The 22,920-nt window shown below is 36.0% G+C and overlaps 1 protein-coding gene across 6 annotated transcripts in view; it reads left to right on the top strand.

The window, feature by feature from the left end:
- Positions 1 to 22,920, top strand: part of MEF2A (myocyte enhancer factor 2A) — a 156,062-nt gene that overhangs the window by 31,899 nt on the left and 101,243 nt on the right. For 5 of the 6 annotated variants that reach the window (XM_021711795.1, XM_008056976.2, XM_008056978.2 and 2 more), the window contains one exon: positions 1,811 to 1,894. The exons of the other annotated variant lie outside the window; for it this stretch is intronic. The gene's annotated coding sequence lies outside the window, so the exon portion shown is untranslated. The remainder of the gene's footprint in view (positions 1 to 1,810; positions 1,895 to 22,920) is intronic. 6 annotated transcript variants of the gene reach the window in all.

The raw sequence follows: 22,920 nt of genomic DNA on the forward strand, positions 1-22,920 counted from the left end.
TATCTAAGACCTAAACGTAAAACCTCAAACTATAAGAATCTTGGAAAATGCAGGAGACACCCTTATGAAAATCAGAACTGACAACCAATTCCTGATCAAAACCCCAAGTGCCCATGCCATAAGAGATAAGATAGACAAGTGGGACCTCATCAAACTGAAAAGCTTCTGCAAAGTTAAAGAAACCATCAAGAGAGCAGGGAGACAGCCTATAGACTGGGAAAAAATGTTTGCCAACTGTATGTCTGACAAAGGTCTAACATCTAGGAACTACAAGAAATTCAAACGCACTGAAAAGAAAAAGCAAACAGCCCATTACAAAGTGGGCAAAAGATATGAATAGACAGTTCTCAAAAGAAGACGTACAAGCAGCCAGCAAATACATGAAAAAATGTTCAGCCTCACTTGTCATCAAAGAAATGCAAATTAAAACCACTGAAGTATCACCTAACTCCAGTCATGATGGCAATCATCAGTAACTCAAAAAACAACAGATGCTGGAGAGGATGTGATGAAAAGGGAGCACTTCTCCACTGTTGGTGGGAGTGTAAACTAGTACAGCCTCTGTGGAAAAACAGGGCCGTGATTCCTAAAAGATCTAAAAATCGACCTTCCATATGACCCTGCAATCCCCCTACTGGGAATATACCTGGAAGAATTCAAATCACTCTATAAAAATGATAGCTGTACACGTATGTTTTTTGCAGCATTGTTCACAGTAGCAAGAACTGGAACCAACTGTGCTGCCCATCAGAAAAGAACTGGATAAAAAAAAAAAATGTGGTACATACACACAATGGAATGTTACGCAGTCATAAAGAAGAACAAAATCGTGAGCTTCACAGCAACCTGGATGGACTTAGAGTCTATAATACTGAGTGATCATTCACAGAAACAACTGAGTATCACATGTTCTCACTCATAAGCAGACCTTGAACAATTACAGTAATACTGTAAGAAAATGATTGGCTGTAGCTGGAAACTGCTGGGAGGGAAGTGGGATTGGCAGTAGTGGGAATCTGCTTGGGGAAGGAGGGGCACACCTCATCTATAGGGGTACCTGCATAATGAACATTTGTATACCTAACCCTGAATTTGCACTCCACATCTTTAAAATTAAAAAAAAAGTGTAAGGTATAATAGAGGTGACTCATACTTGAAAAACTATAATAATTTTATCCTTGGAAGTGATGGTGAGAGTAAAACTATCCTGAGGATGGTCTCACAGAACATGTCATTGAACTGGACATTTGATCCATATAAGAGACCAAGAGGAAGGTTGTTTTCTGGTGGAGGTAAAAACAAAGTTATAGAGCTTGACATTTTTGGCAATGGCTTGTAATCAAGGTTAATAATGTATTTTAATGGATAGTAGAGGAAGATGGGGATAGCTATCAGAGGTCTAAGTTTTCTTATTTTTGCTGGGCAGAAGCAATGAGATTTGGAGGTTCACTATGAAATTCAGTGATAACTGGCTGCAGCACTAATATGAGGGAAACCCCTCCAAAAACTGGAGGATAGGGAAATGGGAATTTTGAATCTTGCAATGCAAAAAGTATGACTGAACATTTGAGTAATGTATCCTTCCAAAAAGGACTAGTGACAATAGAAATAATCAATTGGCTAATATTTTGTTTTATTAGCCAAATAAAACAAATGATTTTTAAAAGTCTAATTTAATATCATTTAGCAGGTATTCGCAGAGCTGCCTACCCGGTATTGTTGTTGAGTGCTAGAATTTTGTAATAATAAAATGTATATTTCATTATTTTTTAGTGTCAAGAACAATAACTCATGTTTTTTTCTTTTTTAGGGAATTGCATTTTGTGAAAAAGGAACGAAGAATTTTCTGGAAGGATCATATCTAAGTGCACTTTTTGCTGATACGTTATTTCTAGTAAGACATTTTTCCTTTTTCTATATTAAGATGTAAATATAATGGAATGCTTTTTAAAAAATCATCGTGAGGTTGAATGGCAGTCATTTTAGAGTTTTTTGAGGAAAATTAATATAGACCAGTTATGGAAACTTACAAAATTAAGTAGAAATGCATAATATTGTGTAGTGGCAGTTTCTCTTAAGTTTTGTCTCATATTGCTGAGATAATCCCCAAATTTTAATCTTTCAAGCTGTCATGTTCTATATTAGTTAACCTTTATTTGAAAAAAGAATTAAAAATTTTAGGTAGTTCATCTTTACTGAATCAGTAAATAGGAGGAAGGGAGGGTTGGAGGATATAAGTTACATGAGCTGAGGAAAGATTTTCAAGTGAAAGATTAAGTGAATAAATCTGGCCATATCTCATGAAGAGTGGAAAGACCAAAGAGAAAAATAAAGCAAATTTGGAGGGACCTTTTTAAAATGTGAAATCTTTTTGTGATTTTGAATTTATTTCCTTAAATTATGAGCCTATATTTGCAAAGCTCTGGAGTAGATTATTTTGACTAAAAAAAATTTATATTGGTCTAAATTAACATTTACAGTATGTCAAGATGTGTAGTCCTTAAGATGCTTATGAGTGAAATCTCATCTGAATTCCATCTTGTGACTGGGTGCAGTGGCTAATGCCTATAATCCCAGCTCCTTGGGAGGCTAAGGTGGGAGGATGGCTTGGCGATGAGTTCAGGACCAGCCTGAGGAACATAGACGACCTCATCTCCACAGGAAAAAAGAAAAAAAAAGAATTCTGCCTTGTATTTAAAATGGAAAAGAAATGAATTATATTAATACTAGGATACTTTAAAATAAGTAATTTTGAAAAATGATAGTAGGGGATATGCTTTAGTGTGTTATAATAAGTGAACATTAATATTTTTTTTTATTTTACTTTTTTTTGAGTTGGAGTCTCACTCTGTTGCCCAGGCTGGAGTGCAGTGGCACACTCACTGCCACCCCAATGTCCATCTGCTGGGCTCTGGTGGTCCTTCTGCCTCAGCCTTCCAAGTAGCTGGAACTACAGGCATGCTCTGCCATGCCCGGCTCATTTTTTTATTTATTGTAGAGATGAGGTCTTGCTAAGTTGTCCTGGCTAGTCTTGATCCCACAGGCTCAGGTAGTCCACTCGCCTTGGCCTCCCAAAGTGCTAGGATCACAGGAAGCCACTGAGCCCAGGCACATTAATATTTTACATGTTAGATATCATTGATTGAGCCAAATGTCAGTAAAAAATGTGGAAAAGGGGTCTTAAAACAATTGGTTTTTGCTTGTTTCAAGAAAACTTTTGCTGTTTAACATAAAGTCTCAGTTTTTTTTTGAGTTGGAGTCTCACTGTCACCCAGACTGGAGTGCAGTGGCTGCTCCCGGCCTCCGCAGCCTCGACCTGCTGGGCTCCAGCGATCCTTCAGCTCAGCCTTCCAAGTAGCTGGAACTACAGGTGCGTGTTACCACGCCCGCCTAATTTTTTGATTTATTGTAGAGATGAGGTCTCACCTGCCCAGGCAGGTCTCGAACCTGCGGGCTCAGGCAATCCACTCACCTCAGCCTCCAAAAGGCACGGGATTACAGGCTGAGCCACCGAGCCTGGCAATTTTTTCCTTGAATAATTAAGTGTTAGGTATAAATAACTTTTTATGAACTTAAAAAATAAGTTGTTAAAATTTTATATCTGATATCAGTTTCATATGGCTATATATTTTTCTTGTTATAACTTGACTGAAGAACAACTCATTTAATGATATTCTTTATTTTAAGGGAACAAGTAGTAAAAGGACTGTTTTTCCAATTGATACACAGTGTCTTTCAGTTTAAAACTCATACATGTACAGCTAGGGTGGGAATAATGGAGTTTAATTCTCATCTTAAAATGTAAACCTTTGTTAGTCTTCTGTAACTCTTTGCTTTTTTTCTTTTGTCATAATTACAATCAACCTATATCTTCTGGTTCCTCATCTGTGAAATTCAACCAGCTGTAGAGCAAAAGTGTTGTGGGTTTTTTGGTTTGTTTGTTTGTTTTTGAGTTGGGATTTCACTCTGTTGCCTAGGCTGGAGTGCAGTGGTAGGCTCATGTCTCACTGCAGTTTGACCTCCTGTGCTCAGGCGATCCTTCCACCTTAACCACCTGGGAACTGGGACTACAGGTGCATGCCATCAGGCCTGGCTAATTTTTTTTTTTTTTTGTAGAAACTAGGTTTGATTCTGTTGCCCAAGCTGGTGTTGAACTCCTGGGCTTAAGCAATCCTCCCACCTTGGCTTCCCAAAATGCTAGAATTCAGGCCAAGCTACTGTGCCCAGCTAGAAAATAGTCTTTAAAAAACCCCAAACAATTTTTTTTAAATGCAGTTTAAAAAAATACAGTATTTCCATTATACTAGGTATTATAAGTAGACTAGACTAAAGCCGATCTAAAGTATATGGGAGTATATGTGTAGTTACATGCAAATATTGTACCATTTTATATAAGGAACTTGTGCTCTGTAGGATTTTAGTATCTGTGGGGGGTTCCTGGAACCAATCCCCAGCCCACAGACATTGAATGAGGACTGTATTTATATTTCTCATGTATATGTTTTGTTCATTAACTGCTCAAACCTGAATGATTTGCATTTAAACCCTATAGGAATTTAGCCATTCTCATGCTCATGGCTCAGAACTCTGCACCTTCTCTGAACTTCAGTGATGACTTTGGGCATAACTTCAGATGTATTTTATGTCATGTTTAAATTTTAAGGAATCCTCTATTGCTTCTTCTACTAGACTCTAAGGATGTAGACAGTGTCTTATTCTTCATGACAAACTTTCTGTGGCTCTGTGGGTTGTGCCTGAGTTAATAACTACTTGTTTGGGAGTTACTGAGAGTGCTTAGATTGGAAATGGTCTTTCCTTTTGAATAGATTGGTATGTTAACTGGAGAGACTCCGATTAGGATTTTTTCTTATAATTTTGCTGGAGTAGGAATAGGAGGCTTGTCATAGGGATTGGGTAAAATTTATTTATTTTTTTCCCCTTCATGTTATGGAATTATTTTGGACATGTTTAGGTCTACGCTTCATTCTGAGTTCATTTTTGCATATGGTGTGACGTAAGGGTTGAGGTTTATTTCTTTGAATATGGTTATTAGATTATTCCAGCAGTTTTTTGAAAGGATTATATTTTCCCCTGTTGAATTATCATGGCACCTTTCTTGAAAGTCAATTGTGTATTGTGTAGGTAGTTTCTGGATTCTGTTCTGTTGATCTATATATCCTTACGACAATGCTTCACTGTCTTGATTACTGAAGGTTTATAATAAATCTTAAAATCAGATAATGTAAATCCTTCAACTTTATTCTTCTGTTTCAAAGCTGTTTTATTTAATCTAGATCCTTAATATTGCTCTGTATGTAAAGGATCTTGTCAATTTCTATTAAAAAGCCTAATGGGATTTTAATTATGATTGCTTTTATTTTAGATGTCAATTTGGGAAGAATTGACTCTTAAGGACATTTAGTTTTCTTTGTAGGATGGTATTTCTCCATCTAAGTCTTCTTTACTTTTTCTCAGCAGTGTCTGTGGTTTTTAGTGTAAAGGTCATACACCTATTTTATTAAATTTATCTCTAATTAATTTATATTTTATGTTATTGTGAATAGTAATTTTAAAGAGTATCATTTCCAAATGATTGTTGCTAGTACACAGAAATAGAATTGATTTTTGTATGAAACTATAGTTTGTGATTCTGCTAAATTCATTATTATTGCTAATGACCTTTTTGTAGATATCTTCATATATTCTGTCGAGATCATTATCTTCTCCATGAATAAAGACTATTTTACTTCCTTCTTTTTAATTTATATGCCTCTTACTTATTTTTCTTACTTTATTGCACTGGCTAGTAGTCCCATTACAATGTTGACTAGAAATGGTGAGAACTAACATCCTTGCCTTACTCCTGATCTTAGAGGGAAAATGTTCAGTCTTTCACTAGCTCTTTTGAGGGTTTTTTTCCTTATCATGAATGGACGTTGGATTTTTGCCAGATGTTTTTTCTGCATTTATTGATATGATTACTTTTTGTCCTTTTTTGTCTGTTCATTTGTCCAATTACATTGATACTGAACCATTTTTAGGATAAATTTGGTCATGATGTATTGTACTTTTTATATATAGCTGGATTCACTTGCTAAAAAAATTTTTTTTTTTTTTTTAATTGGAGTCTCACTCTGTTACCCAGGCTGGAGGGCAGTGGCACACTCCTGGCCACAGCAGCCTCGATCTGCTGGGCTCAGGCGATCCTGCTGCCTCAGCCTTCCAAGTAGCTAGAACTACAGGCATGGACCATCATGCCCAGCTAATTTTTTGATTTATTGTAGAAACGAGGTCTCGCCAAGTTGCCCAGGCTGGTCTTGAATCCAAGGATTCAGGCAGTCCTCTTATCTCAGACTCCCAAAGTACTGGGATTATAGGTATGAGACTGCGCCCAGCCCACTTGCTAAAATTTTAACTTTTTTTTCCCCATCTTTGTTCATAGAAAGCATTGACTTGTTTGTTTTTTTTTTTTTTTGTAATGTTTTTGTCTGGTTTTTGTATCAGGATAATGCTAAGTCTCATAGAGTGAGTTGGAAGGATTTCTCAATCTGTAAAAGGTTGCATAGAATTGGTATTAATTCTTCTTTAGGTGTTTGGTAGAATTCACCATTAACAACCTCTAGACCTGGAGATTCTTTGTGGGAAGGTTTTAAACTATGAGTTCAACTTCATAGTACAGCCCAATTAGCATAGGACTACTTATATTAATTCTTCTTGAACAAACCTTAGTTGTTTGTCTTTCAAGGAATTTGTTCATTTTATGTAAGTTGTCTAATTTATTGGCATGAAGTCTAATTACATTTAAAGAATCTTCTTTTGTTCCTGATTTTTGGGACCTTCCTACTTTTTCTAAAAGACTATTTAATCTTTCAATTTTCTTTTGTCAGCATCCTAAACAGTCTGTTATGTTGTGTGTTTATGTACATGGAGTTCAAAGACTATCTCCTTGTGATATTTTTCTTTGGCCCATTTAGTTTTTAAATATTTGGTTCATTTTCCAGATATCTTTATTTCATAGATTTTTAATTTAATTGTTTTATGTTCCAAGAACATTGTATAATATAAGTTCTTTTCAACTTATTTAGAATTGTAAAGGGCACAGAGTGTGGTCTGTGTTAGTGAATGTTTTGTATACACTTAAGAATTTGTTGAGTGAAGTTTTCTGAAAATGTTAAGTCAAACTGGTTGATGGTGTTGACTTCTGTATCCCTTTTGATTTTCCATTTGTCTCAATAATTACTGGGAGAGTAGTGTTGAAATCTTCAACTTTAATTATGGATTTGTTTATTTTTCCTTTCACTGCTTGGTTCTTGTATTTTGAAACTTTGTTATTAGGTGTATACATAATTCGGGTTTTTATGTCTTACCGATAAATTGAATCCTTTATCATGAAACTTTCCTTAGTTATCTCTGTAATATGTTGTGAAATGGTTTCTGAAATAGCATGCATAGTTTCCAACAGAAAGTCTGCTGTTGTTCTTAACTTTTGTTTTCTGTTTGTCAGTTTTCTATTTTATTTAGTGCTGCTTAACACTTTTATTACTAGGTGTTAATCATTTCGTTATGATGTGCCTTGTTTGGTTTTCTGTGATATAATCCTGCTTATATTATTTTGAATTTTTTTCTTTAAAACAAGTTTGGGATTGTTTTGGTCACTGTTTCTTTAAATATCTCACTCCATGTTTTCTTCTCCCCCACCACGCAGTTTCATTATACACTTGATATATTGTCTTTCCTGGCACTGATTTTTTTTTTTTTCCCCCACTCCTTTTTTCTCTGCTTTCTTTGGATGGTTAAGAGTACCAGACCTTCAATTTCACTTAATTTTTCTTCTGCAATGTATAATACCGTCCGGGAGGTTTTTTAATTTCTGAAAATTATTTTCATCTCTGGAAATTTTATTTCTTCAACTTTTCTCTTGTTCCTATTTTTCTTTACCTTCTCTAACATTAAGTTTATTTATACTCATTTAAAAAAATATCTTATCAGTTCTATTAACTTTATCATTTCTGGGTCTCTTGCTATTGTTTGACTTTTCTCCTTATTATGGTCCTCATTTTTCTGCTTTTTTTCATTCCTTGTAATTTTTTTTGGATGTTGAATATTGTGATTTGACATTGTTGGGTGAGGATTTTGTTGTTGTTATCTTCTATATAGTATAGACTTTGTTTTTGTGTACATGTAAGTTACTTAGTATCATCTGAATCTTTTTGAGATCATTTTGTTTAAACTTGTCAGTGCTGGTCCAAAACAGCCTTTATTGTGGGGTTAATTGCCTATTAGGGTTGTATCCTTTTGAGGGTCATATTCTTATGCCCTTTTGAGGATTATTCTCAACTTAAAGTATTCTCAGTCAGTATTTCAAAAACTTTGTTAGTTTGTCTGTTTTTGTGTTGTGTTTTAAAGGAAATTTTATGACCCCAGAATAGCTTAAGTAGTTTGGAAGAGAAGATGGAAGTGGAAGGACTTTCTTTATTTAAAACAAGTATCAGTCTACAATAATTAATTTCATGGAATAACATCACAAGGATAAACAAAATGAATAAAAAGTCTGGAAAAAGGCCCACACATACATGGGCACTTGTTTTATGACAAAACTTGTACTTTAGTAGGGGAAGCACTATTCAACAAATGATACTGGAACAATTGATAATCTATATGGAAAGAAATGACTGTGTTCCACACTATATACAGAGATCAATTCAAGATTGATTTGTACATTTCAATGTGAAGGCAAAACTATAAAACTTTTAGAAGCTAATATAAGAGAACACGTTCATGATCTGTAGACAGGAAATGATTTCTTAAAAGAAATCAAAGCTGGGCTTGGTGGCTCAACCTGTAATCCCGCGCTTTGGGAGGCTGAGGTGAGTGGATTGCCTGAGCCCGCGGGTTCGAGACCCGCCTGGGCAACTTGGCGAGACCGCATCTCTACAATAATTCAAAAAATTAACCGGGTGTGGTGGCGCAGGCCTGTAGTTCCAGTTACTCGAAAGGCTGAGGCAGTAGGATCGCCAGAGCCCAGCAGGTCAAGGCTGCAGTGGCCGGAGCGGCTACTGTACTCCAGTCTGGGTGACAGAGTGAGACTCCAACTCAAAAAAAAAAAATAGAAAACAAAGCTGCTAATATTAATAAATTGATAGCTTTGACTACCTTGAAATTAAATTTTGTTCTTGCAAACAAATAGAGAGAAAGCCGGGCTCGGTGGCTCAGCCTGTAATCCCGCGCCTTTGGGAGGCTGAGGTGAGTGGATTGCCTGAGCCCAAGGGTTCGAGACCCGCCTGGGCAGCAAGACCTCATCTCTACAATAAATCAAAAAATCAGCCGGGCATGGTAGTGCGTGCCTGTAAATCCGGCTACTCGGAAGGCTGAGGTGGACGGATCGCCGGAGCCCAGCAGGTCGAGGCTGCGGTGGCCGGGAGTGGCCACTGCACTCCAGTCTGGGCGACAGAGTGAGACTCCAACTCAAAAAAAAAAAAAAAAGAATAGAGAGAGAAGCCAGAGTGGAGAAGATAGGTGCAGTACCTTAATGGACAAAAGACACGTATTAGAATATTCAAAGCACTTCTACAAATCAGTGTGACAAACAATCCAGTAGAGAAATGGGCAAGAGACATGAAAGGCACTTCATAAAAGAAATTAGGTATTTAAAAAATATATGGGAAAAAAGTGCTTAACCTTATTAATAATCTGGGAAAGATAAATTAAAACTGCAAAGAGGCTCCATCATATGCTCGAGTGGCTAAAATTTTAAAAAGGAGATTTATAATACAAGTTTTGGTGAGCATGTTAAGTTCAAGAACTTCATCTGCTTTAGGAAACAGTTTGACATTTACATGCCCCATGACCCAGTATTTTCTTTCCATAGGTATACCCTTGAGTATTGTGTGTACACGTATACTGAGATAGGTGTTAAAGAACATTGGTAGCAGCACTATTTGTAAAGCACTATTTGTAATAGCCTCAAGCTCAATACAGTGTTCATTAGTAGTTGACCACATAAATGAAATTATGATATATTCTATAATGGAATACTTTACAGCTATAAAAGTAGAGGAACTACAACACAAATAAATATCACTAATAAAATGTTTCTTAAAAGAAGCCAAGGCCAGGCGTGGTGGCTCAGCCTGTAATCCCAGCACTTTGGGAGGCCGAGGCGAGAGGACTGCCTGAGCCCAGGGGTTCGAGACCAGCCTAGGCAACTTGGTGAGACCTCATCTCTACAGTAAATAAAAAAATAAGCCAGGTTGGTAGTGCACGCCTGTAGTTCCAACTACTTGGAAAGCTAAGGTGGAAGGATTGCCTAAGTCCACACTCATGGTCACTGCACTCTAGCCTGGGCGACAGAGACTCCAACTCCAAAAAAAAAAACCAAACAAAAATAATTTATAATGTGTGATTCCATTGATGTAAAGGAAGAATAAAACAGTCAAAATAAGCTTTAATGTCTAGCGATCTGTGCTTCTGTCATGAAATAAAATGAACAACAAAAAAACACAAGACAGTTATTACCACAGTAATCAGGAAAATAGTTGCCTCTTGGGTGTGGTGGAGGAGTGATTAATGATTGTGAGGAGTAACTTAGGAGTGCTGATGTTCTCTTAGATCAGAATTATAACTCGAGTGTGTAATAAATCCTTGAATTGTGAATTTTTGTTTTACATATCTTTATATCTGTGCTATGTTTCACAATAAAAATAACAAATAAAAAAGATGAAATAAAAATAAAACAAATAAAAAATAAGTAAAAAACTACACACTTATATCTGTGTTTATATACATTATATGTTAAATACCAAGTATATCAATTTTAAATTTCATTGCACATTCACCTACATTCCTATACCCTTTTCCACATTCATTTAGTGGAATGACTTCTGATTCTGCATGTAACTGTATATCCCATACCATGTTTGTTTGAATACATATAGATAAGGTTAGAGCTATAGCAACATTTGTATACAGGTTTGATTCAGATGATATGAGGTTAAAAGATTTTAATATATTTATTTGAATCATAATGTAGAGAACTGAGATTATTTCTAGTAATTATAATCCATCTTTATGTAGGATTTAGTTATTTGCAAAACATTTTTTCTAGTAGTTATATCATCTTGTAAAGTATTTAAGATAGTTGTAAGTATCTGCATTTTACAAATGAAGCTATGTTAATTTTGAGAGTGAGATGGTGGTGGTAGAGGATTCAAATCTCATTTTCACTTCTGTACCTTGCCTCCTGTGTCCTTTATTTCTCTGTGTCCTATGTGAAGACAGGACATTTGTTCTTTCCTTAGGTGTAATTAATCTGGGAATGAAAGACCATGTGTGAATGACCTTCAGTCTTAACAGGGGCAGTTTACAAAGTCTCTTTTCTGATGATTTTAATAATATTGTGTTTATCTCTAAGGAGCTGAAGTACCTTGTGGTTATATCCTCAATTCTCATAATTTCCTGGGAGTTTTGAGCTATGTTCTTGCTCCACTTTGTAGAAATGAATTATTGCATTTTGATATAGTAAAGGACATGAGGCACTGAAAAATCACATGATGAATTTGTTGGTATATATAGAAATCTAAACTTTATTGACTGGTCATCCTAATAAAATTTTTGAAGTTACATCTTTTTAGTCAGTTGTTTGATTTACTATGATTAATAATTTATATCATTTTCAAATAAGCATATGCCCTGTTTAAGGAAGTACAATTAAAAAATATATCTTTGAACTCCCTATAAGTTAATTGAAGGGAGTGATTATTGACCAAAAATTATTTCCACCTTCAATCAAATTTAGTTAGATGCTTTATTGACCAGTATTTGTGACCAACACATAACTTGCTCTGTAGTTGTTGCCTAGTGTATAAACATGGTACATATTTCTCTAATAAGAATAGACTCTTTATATTTTACCCCTAAACTTCTCTAAGCATTCAGCTTTAAGTGTCTCTAATCTAAAAACATCGGGTGGAAACTTATAAAAACATGTAACCGGTTATTAATCAGAGTAATTCAAATTCAAATAGAAAGATACCATATTTTAAACTACTTTTTAGATTTTTGATGATGTCTCTCTTTCCCCCAACCTGTTTTTATTTAGGTATATTGACTGTTTTTACCTAAAACATAAGAAATACACACATTATTAACAACTGATAGTTTATTTTGATTTTAGGCAAAGACAACAATATTCAGTATTTCAGGTGTCCTAACTTTTCTAACAAGTAGATAGTTTGGAGGTGTCATAGCTAGGCCACAGCTAGTCTTTGGAAAGTTAGAAAAAGACTCCTCCAAATTTTAAGTAAATGGTGCCTCTGCTAGAGTGCAGGGCTTAGAGTGGAAGAAAAGTTGGATATCAGTTCCTACTTACTCCATTTTGGCCCCATGCCCATATGCAGGGTTCCTCTGCCATTATGCATAATGGCCTTGAGTTCTAATGATTACTTGCCTTTCTTTTAATAGATTTATTGCATTTGAATTGTTTTACAGGCCAAACTGTCTGTCATGAGACCCAATAGAATCACTAACTAGAAAAGCAGCCGCTTTTCTGGTTGTAAAAGACAGTTTTTCTTACTGCTGGCTACATTTTTTATACTTGTATTGATCTTATTTCTTGAATTAGATGCTAGTATTTTTTAATTTTACCTAAAAATGCATAATAACCTAATTTAAGTCAGAATTGTATAAAATTTATAAGTTTCAGGGCATATTCCACCTATATACAAGTTATATATAGCCATACTGTATTTTCAAGTAATGGCTGTAAGAATATGAACTTTATATTCACAGTTCAGTTTTTTGTTTCTGTTGAATCATTTCTTTAAATACTGACTGATAGCAGGTATTGTGTTCATATAACATAGCATGATATATTTAAAATGTGCTTTTATACACCATGTACAATTCAGGCTAAAATGGAATGTTTTAGTAATGTTCCATAAAATAATAGATTATGATAGTCTTAATTAACTTAAAATTTGAATTTTTACTTGGGTATAGTTGTAAATAGTAATAAAAACATCCTGGTTTAGAGGGAACAAATACAAATGTTCTTATATTAAAAGTAATTGGAAAAGAATTCTATAAGGGTAAAGAATCTCTGGTTGTGTTACAAATTACAGTAGGATAATTTTCTTCAAGTTTATTTGACAAAGAGTGCACAGTATGAGTGGGTTTTTTATTTTATTTTATGAGAGTATATAGCATCATTTTTGTGTGTGGAATGTAGTTGCATTGTTTGTATTGAAATTGGGGTTTAAGTTATTTGGCATCTCTTGATTCTGATTTTTCAAGGAGATTTTTTTAGCAAAGTGGACAGCCACTGGAATTTTTCACTTGTTTAGATCAATTTTTTGCCTTTCCAGTAGATATATTTAGAGGACTTAGAGTATCATACTTAAATATAGTAAAATTTTGAGATTAATGCTCTTTTATAAAACAGGAAATTTTGATATCAAGAATTAATATGGATAAACAGAAACAAAATTATATAGAATGCTGGCAGTGAATAATCCAAAAATGAAATTATGAAAATTCCATTTATATATATATATATATATAAATAATAAAGTATTTAGGAATAAATTTAACAAAAGAAATGTAACAACTGTATACTAAAAATTACAAAATATCATCGAAAAAAATTAAGACCTAAATAAATGCAAATTTATAGACTGGCAGACGTAATATTATTAAGATTGTAGTAATCCCAAACTGATCAATATTTTCAACATAATTCATATCCTAGCTTGTCTCCCCCCAGAAATTTATAAGCTGACCCTAAAATGCATAGGGAAATTTAAGATACTTAAAGTAGCCAAAACCATCTTCAAAAAGAAACAAGATGGAAGATTCGCACTTTTCAGTCAGAATTTACTACAAAGCTGCAGTAGCCAAACACCTTATGGTGCTGTCATAAGGATAAACATATAGATTAATATACGTTAATGGGATAGAATCCAGAAATAAACCCATGCATTTTATGGTCAGTTGATTTTTTTTTTTTCCTACAATGTAGCCAAGAGGCTTCAGTGGGGTGGAGGGGGCCGGGGGTGGGGGGCAGATAGCTTTTTAAGCAGTGGTGCTTGGACACCTAAATATCCACATGCAAAAGAAATTGGATCCTTACCTTACACTGTTTTTTTAAAAAACGATTCAAAATGGATCAAAGACTTAAAAGCGTTAGAGCTAAAACTGTGTAGGCTCATTCTTAATGACCTTGAATTTGGCAGTGAGTTCTTAGAAATGACAACAAGAGTACAAGCAAGCAAAAAAGAAATAGTTAAATTGGATTTTGGAAAGTTAAAACCGGTTTGCTTCCAGAAACATTATTAAGAAAGTGAAAAAAAATCCTGACTTGTAAAATACATACATACATACAAATTAACTTGATGAATGGAAGAAATATTTACAAATCTTATATCTGATAAGAGTTTCCAGTATCCATAATATATAAATATCTTAAAACCCAAAAATGAAAAGACAGTAACCCAATTTCAAAAAGGATTGCAATAGATGTTTCATCCAAGAAGATACATAAATCACCAATAGGCACATAAAAAGATACTTAACATTATTAGTTATTAGGGAAATGTAGCTCAAAACTACAATGAGATACCATTTTATACCTACCATGTTGGCTATAATAAAAGCGACAGAAAATAACAAGTGTTGGAGAGAACGTGGAGAAATTGCTACCCACATACTCTGCTGGTAGGAATGTGAAATGGTTCAGGTATCTTGGAGAACAGTCTGGCAGTTCTGTAAAAAGTTAAACATAGTTACCATATGACCCAATTATTCTGCTCCTAGCTATATATACAATAGAATTGAAAATATATGTTCGCACAAAAACTTACACACCATTGTTCATAGCACCATTATTCATAATAGTCAAAAAAGTAGAAACAACTCAAATGCCCATCAACTGATGAGTGAAAAAATAAAATATGGTATATCCAAACAATACAATATTATTCAGCCAAAAAAGGATTAAGTGCAATGATTCATGTTACAGCACAGATGAACTTTGAAAGCATCATGTTAAGGGAAAAGAAGCCAGACACAAAAGGCTACACATTGTATAATTCTATTATGTGAAATAGGCAAATTCTATAGAGACAGAAAGTAGATTAGTATTTGCCAGGGATTGGGGAGAGGAGAAAATCAGGAATGATTACTAAGGAATATTGATTTTCTATTTGGGGTAATAAAAATGTTCTATAATTAGATAATGGTGATGGTTGCACTACTTTGTAAATATAATTAAAAAAAACACTGAATTGTGCACTTTAAAAAAGTGAGTTTTATGGAATATGATTATAACTCAAAAAATCATATAGAAATGAAAACAGTGGTATACTTCTGATCTAATTTATTATCAAATCAGGATACTTTTGACATAAAAGATTAATAATTACACCTTAATATACAAACTGGGATTTACTTGTCTCAGGTTTACCAGAATGTGTGTTCGCCCTACTTCCTAGTGTGTTGAAGCTGTTTTTCCTCCCAGGGTAGAAATATAAAGAATGTAAAATGCTTCTTGTATCCTTCTTTATCAACTAGAAAAAAAAGAAAAGACCACGAAAGCCATGTAATTTGAAGAAATGGGAGTGAGGTATTTCTTTACAGAAATGAAGAATATGAAAATGTGTGTATGACTTATAGTGTATAGATCGAATACAATTAGGCCTTTATTCATTTGTTTTTATTTTGCTACTTCATTCTTGCACGTAGCAAATCAGTGTTTGAATGAGTAAGGAGTTTGATATTGTAGAGACAGAAAGTAGATTAGTATTTGCCAGGGATTGGGGAGAGGAGAAAATCAGTGAGCTCTGAGCTAAAGATGTGCATCACTATCATCTGTGGAGCTTTTAAAAATTATGCTTGCTAGGTCATTAATCTCAACTATGATTTGATAGTTTCATTGTGGGGCTAGGACAAGTTTGTGCGTGCAAAGTGTGTTTCATTTCTTTGGTTGAATCTGTTATCTTTTTATTAATTTTTTTTTCGAGTTGGAGTCTCACTCCATTGCCCAGGCTGGAGTGCAGTGGCATGCTCATGGCCACCCCAGCATCAACCTGCTGGCTCTGGTGATCCTTCTGCCTCAGCCTTCCAAGTAGCTGGAACTACAGGTGTGTGCTACCTCGCCTGGCTAATTTTTTATTTTTTGTAGAGACGAGGTCTCACCAAGTTGCCTGGGCTGGTCTCAAACCCCCGCAGGCTCAGGCAATCCACTTGCCTCTGCCTCCCAAAGTGCTGGGATTACAGGCGAGCCACCGAGCCCAGCCACCTTTTAAAATTGAGAGCTGCTGCATTAAATCAGTGTGTTTTTTTGATCCATTTTTTGAACTGAAGAGTTATTATGGTTTTATGCAAAGAGAGTAAGCAACAGTAGGATCGGGAGAACCTCAATCTAAGCTATACTCACTTTAACAGTACACCCCAACTCCCAACAGGACCACTCCTGTTGGTAATCCAGCAGTTGTGATTCCTCTAATTCTCTGAGAATTGGGATTCAGAGGAATTTTTTTTCCCCAAAGTTACTTTGAAGCAGAAGTCATAGTGGGCAGTAAGGAGCTTAATTTCTTGCAAATACTTGAAACTCTGTGTATCTTTGGAAGGCAGGGATGAGTATCAGTGTTGGTATACATGGGGATTGAGGGATGGAAGGTTGCAGGGATTGAGAGATGGAGACCTTTGAGGAGGCCAGAACTCTCTAAGTTAGCTGCTATCTGCTTATGGCTTTTGTATTTTGACATCAGATTAATTGCCTTGTGCTGCTGCTGCTGCTGCTAACATAATCCGGTGCAGTAGTCCTTCCACATGCTCTAGTTTCTCTTGTGTAGCCATATATAACTTAGTGGAAATTATCTTAATGCTCTATGACTGAAAAGAAGCATAAACCCACAAAATTGGAGTTAAATGACTCCTTTGAGATTCTTCAGTTAGTGTGCCCATGACATTTTGACTGATAGATAGATAGCCTTTTTCTAGCCTGTGTTTAAGTAACTCCAGTGGTGATAATGGTCCCATTACGGAAAAAGACATCATGTTAGAGCCAAAAGTTCAACTCTGCTTTTTGGGTGAGTACTGACTCTCAGTTGCTTTATTTAGGAAATTGAACAGATGCTATCTACCTCACAGAGTTATTGTGTCTATTACAAGAAAGAACATATATTAAGATAGTATATATCTATCTTATATAGGTAATACATACTATCTTAATATGTGATAGATAATATTAAGGTCTTACACAGCTTTTGTACATGTAGATATTTGATAAATAGACAGTTCAATGAAGAATAACTTCTAACTCCAAAAGTTTAGTTCTTAGAGAGTTCTGTATCTTGAGCCTGTGAAATCTTTCTTATACTCAGATTTTTGCTTTCATTCATTAACTAAGCAACTATTTATTGAGCATCTATTTTGTGCCAGGCCCTTTGGTAGCTGCTGGGGTTGTAGGGGCAAATGCAACAGATTTGATCTTCTCCCTTGCTGAGTTTACAGTTTGGCAGGGGAAAAAAGAAATTAAGTACTTAGTTGTATAAGTAATTACAGTAAAGGTAAGAGAGAAGTACAGTCCGTTCAAAAAGTGAATTAGAAGTCCTAACATAGTTTGGATGTTAAGAGAACATTTCCTTGAGGAAATAATGGTAATACTGAGACATAAAAGATGAGTAGGACTCTCAAAGGGGGGGATATACTTGGGATGAGACCTACCCAGGGATAGCAAGGTAGTATGTGTGAAGACCCTGAAACAGAGAGGAGTTAAGAGCTTTCTAAGTACAGAAAGGTCCATGTCAAGTTTACTAAGCCAGAGGAAGAGTGACATGGAATGAAGATGGTGGGTAAAGGAGAGGGGATTAGGCAGGGTTTCCTAGGCTGTTTTAAAGGCTTGGACTTTAAGAAGAGTGATGGGCCGGGCTTGGTGGCTCAGCCTGTAATCCCAGCACTTTGGGAGGCCGAGGTGAATGCATTGCCTGAGCCTGTGGGTTCAAGACCAGCCTGGGCAACTTGGCAAGACCTTGTCTCTACAATAAGTAAAAAATTATCTGGGCATGGTAATGCATGCCTATAGTTCCAGCTACTTGGAAGGCTGAGGTGGAAAGATCGCCTGAGCCTAGCAGGTTGACGCTGGGGTGGCCGTGAATGTGCCACTGTATTCCAGCCTGGGAACCTGGGAAACAGAGTGAGACTCCAACTCAAAAAAAAAAAAAAAGAACAGTGATAAAGGACATTATATTACCATGTTAAAAGATTGCTCTAATGAAACTGAGGAAACTGGATTGGAGGGAAATAAAATGCCTGCTGCGATCGGGGGGCTGCTGTCATACCTAGGCTAAAGATGACAGTGGCTGGTACAGAAAAGGAATAGACCTGGTGTGTTGGTTGAAGAAAATGTTGGGTTTTGAGGTACCTGTAGGAAACTTAGGTTGAGTAGTTAAGAATGTGATTGGGGAGAGAGCCAGTTAGGCTAGTGAAGTAGCTCTGGCTGAAGTCTTTGTAGGAGGTCAGTAACCCTAGTTCCTGGCGTTTGTCTTTTATGCAAACTTCACAACAATTTGAGGTCATGTGTTAGCATTTTCATACCATTTGTGAACTTATTTTATAGTCACACAAGCTATCAAGAATATTTTTAAAATGTAAGGAGTGTTTTTATATTAAGTAATAGTAATAATAGCCAATATTTGTTGAACACCTGTGCAGGATACTAGGCTGAATATTTTGTATATGTTATCTCTTAAAATCTTTACAAGTCTATGAGCATTATTATTATTTATATATATTTAAATTATTTTTGAGTTGGGGTCTCACTCTGTCATCTAGGCTAGAGTGCAGTGGCATTATCACGATGATCACGGCTCATAGCAGCCTCAACCATTTGGGTTCAGGAGATCCTTTCACCTCAGCCTCCTGAGCAGCTGGGACTACAGGCATGTGCTGCAATCTGGCTAGAGACAAAATCTATCAGTGTTGCCCAGTCTGGACTGGAACTCCTGGGCTCAAGCAAATCCACCTGCTTTGGCCTCCAAAAGTGTTGGGATTATAGGCATGAACCACTGTGTCCAAAATATTATTCCAATATTTTTCAGACTGGCATCTGAAGCTTAGAGAAGTTAAGTATCTTCTTCAAGGCTACACGTGCAGTATGTCGTGGAGCTGAGGTTTGAATCCAGGCAGGCATGCTGTAGAACCTGTTCTCTTAACCATTGCCATATGCCACTTCATATATGACTTTTGTGATATTTGAACTAACAGAAAAAAAACTGAAAATAACTAAATGAGGAAGCATTTATTATTGAACTCTTATGGAAGACCTGTGTATACTATGCATTGTAAACTTTCTCATGTATGTTAACATTCACATGGCCTGTGATGTATGTGGCATCTGCCTTATTGTAAAAATGAAGAAACTGTGACTGAAAGATTTAGTTACTTGGTCAAGATTACTGATAGCAAGTTAGTTGAACTAAGAGTCAAAATGCACTTTTTCTTTTTTTTTTTTACTCTAATGCTAGTATATTTTCTTTATACTACTTAGAAATCAAAATTGTGTTGATTTAAAAATAAGAAACTTTCTCTTGGGTAACATGATTAGATTTAATGTTTCCCTTATACCAAGCTATAGTCTAGTTCTTAAAAATAAATTCTAGTTCTTAATGTTTAAAATTATAGGGTGCCAGGCACAGCAACTCATGTCTATATTCTCAGTGTTTTGGGAGGCAGAGGCAGAAGGATTGCTTGAGCCCAGTAGTTTGAGACTGGGCAACATAGGGAGACCTTGTCTCTACAAAATATAAAAGTAAAACAAGAAACGGAGAACTTTCTGACATCATACAACCTCCCCAGCTTGAAACAAGAAGAAATTGAGACCTTAAATAGACCAATAACAACTCAGGAAATCAACTATGTTATAAGAAAACTACATACAAAAAAAAGCTCTGGACCAGATGGCTATTCAGCAGAATTTTACAAAACATACAAGGAGGAGCTGATACCAATCCTGTTGAAAGTATTTCAGGCAATCGAGAAAGATGGAACTCTCCTCAAAATCAGTTTATGAAACTAACATTACATTGATATCCAAACCCGGTAAAGTTAAAGAACGAGAACTATAGGCCGATATTCTTGTTTAACATAGATACTAAAATTCTCAACAAGATTCTAGCAAACCAGATCCAACAACACATCTCAAAAATCGTCCACCATGACCAAGTAGGCTTCATCCCCAGGATGCAGGGTTGGTTCAACATTCACAGACCATAAACATAATTAAATACATCAATAGATGTAAAGACAAAAGCGCATGATTATATCATTAGATGCAGAAAAAACTTTTGGTAAAATCCAGCACCTCTTCTTGATAAGAACCCTTGAACATCTCTGGGCATAGATGAAACATACCTCAAAATTGTAAGAGCCATCTATGAGTAACCCACAGCCAACATACTGCTAAACAGAAGAACTTGTAACCATTTCCCCTGAAAACTGGAGCAATACAAGGATGCCATTCTCACCCCTCCTGTTCAACATAGTATTGGAAGTCCTAGCTAGAACAATCGGACAAGAGAAGGAAATTAGGGGCACCCAAATAGGAAAAGAAGAAGTTAAGTTATCCCTCTTTGCAGACGACAATTCTGTGCCTCAAAAACCCAAGAGAATCTGTCAAAAACCTCCTTGCACTGATAAAGGACTTTGGCAGAGTCTCAGGGTATAAAATTAATGTGCAAAAGTCAGTCACATTCCTGTATACCAATAATAAACAAACATAAAAAAGCCCAATGCCATTCACAGTAGCCACAAAAAAAAAAAAAAAAAAAAAAGAATGAAATACCTTGGCATCTTCCTAACCAGAAAAGTCAAAGAACTTTACAACGAAAACTACAAAACACTGCTCAAAGAAATCAAAGAAGACACAAACAAATGGAAAAATATTCCATGCTTATGGATTGGAAGAATCGACATTGTTAAGATGTCCATCTTACATAAGGCAATCTACAGATTTAACACAATACCCATTAAATTACCAGCAGCATTCTTCTTAGACCTGGAAACAAGGATACAGAAATTCAAGTGGAAATATAAACAACCATTAATTGCCAAAACAATCCTCAGCATAAAAAATAAAACCTCAAACTATAAGAACCTTAGACAATGCAAGAGAGATACCAGAACTGGCAACCAATTCCTGATCAAAACCTCAAGTGCCTATGCTGTAAGAGATAAGGTAGACAAGTGGGACCTCACCAAACCGAATATCTTTTGCAAAGCCAAAGAAACTATTGAGAGAATGGGAAAACAGTCCACAGATTGGGAAAAAAATATCTGCCAACTGTATATCTGACAAAGGCCTAACATCTAGGATCTGCAAGGAACTTAAACATGCCAAAAAGTAAAAAACAAAACAGCCCCATTACAAAGTGAACAAAAGATATGAATAGACAGTTCTTAAAAGAAGATGTATAAGCAGCCAACAAATACATGAAAAAATGCTCAGCCTCACTAGTCATCAAATAAATGCAAATTAGAACCACACTGAGATACCACCTAACTCTAGTCAGGATGACCATCATCAATAACTCAGAAAACAACAGATGCTGGAGAGGATGTGGGGAAAAGGGAACACTTCTACACTGTTGGTGGGAGTGTAAATTAGTACAATCTCTGTGGCAAACAGTGGCAATTCCTAAAAGATCTAAAAATCAATCTCCCATAGGACCCTACAATCCCCCTACTGGGAATATGCCTGGAGGAACTCAAATCACTTTATGAAAAAGATACCTGCACACATGTTTATTGCAGCATTATTCACAATAGCAAAAACATGGATTCTACCATACCACCCATCAAAAGAGGACTGGATAAAAAATATGGTACATATACATGATGGAATATTACGCAGCCAAAATTATTAACTTTGCAGCAACTTGGATGGACCTAAAGTCTATAATACTGAGTGATCTAGCACAGAAACAAGAACTGAGTGTCACATGTGCTCACTCATAAGCGACCTTGAACGATTTTCGTAATGGTTTGAGGAAAGGATTGGCAGTAGTGGGAAACTGCTGTGGGGGGTCCGGGATTGGCAATAGTGGGAAACTGCCAGGGGAGGGAGGCACACCTCATCAGCAAGGTTACTTCATAATGAACATTTGTATACCTAACCTTGGATTGTACCCCACATCTTAAAGAAAAAATTTAAAAAAATAAAAAGTAAAACAAATTAGTTAGGCATGGGAGTGCACACCTGTAGTCCCAGCTACTCTGGAGGCTGATGCAGGAGGATTGCTTGAGCCCAGGAGTTGGAAGCTGTGGTGAGCCAAGATCATGCCACTGTAGTCCAGCCTGGGTGACAAAGTGCGACCCTGATTAAAAAAAAAATTGTGCTGGGCTCAGTGGCTCAGCCTGTAATCCTGTGCCTTTGGGAGGCTGAGGTGAGTGGATTGCCTGAGCCCGCAGGTTCGAGACCTGCCTGGGCAGCGAGACCTCATCTCTACAATAAATCAAAAAATCAGCCGGGCATGGTAGCGCATGCCTGTAATTCCGGCTACTCGGAAGGCTGAGGCGGAAGGATCGCCGGAGCCCAGCAGGTCGAGGCTGCGGTGGCCGGGAGCAGCCACTGCACTCCAGTCTGGGTGACAGAGTGAGACTCCAACTCAAAAAAAAAAAAAAAAAAAAAATTGTAAGTCAAGCTTAGAGGATAAATAGCTAAGAAAACTGAAGTATTTTAAATAATAGGTAGCTTTTACATGTATGCCGAGTAGACTTTATTAAAAATTATTTTAGAAGAGGTAAAATAAAAAATATTTCTAGTTAATTCATATTCATTTTATATCTGTGAATAAATTAGACAAATTGCAATATTCATATCATGGCAAGTTTTTTGTAGTCAGTAGTTAATTGTTAGCATATGTAAAG

Source organism: Carlito syrichta, unplaced genomic scaffold (assembly GCF_000164805.1).
Source record: "Carlito syrichta isolate Samal-C Ts95f unplaced genomic scaffold, Tarsius_syrichta-2.0.1 Scaffold302587, whole genome shotgun sequence".
NCBI classification, from domain to species: domain Eukaryota; kingdom Metazoa; phylum Chordata; class Mammalia; order Primates; family Tarsiidae; genus Carlito; species Carlito syrichta.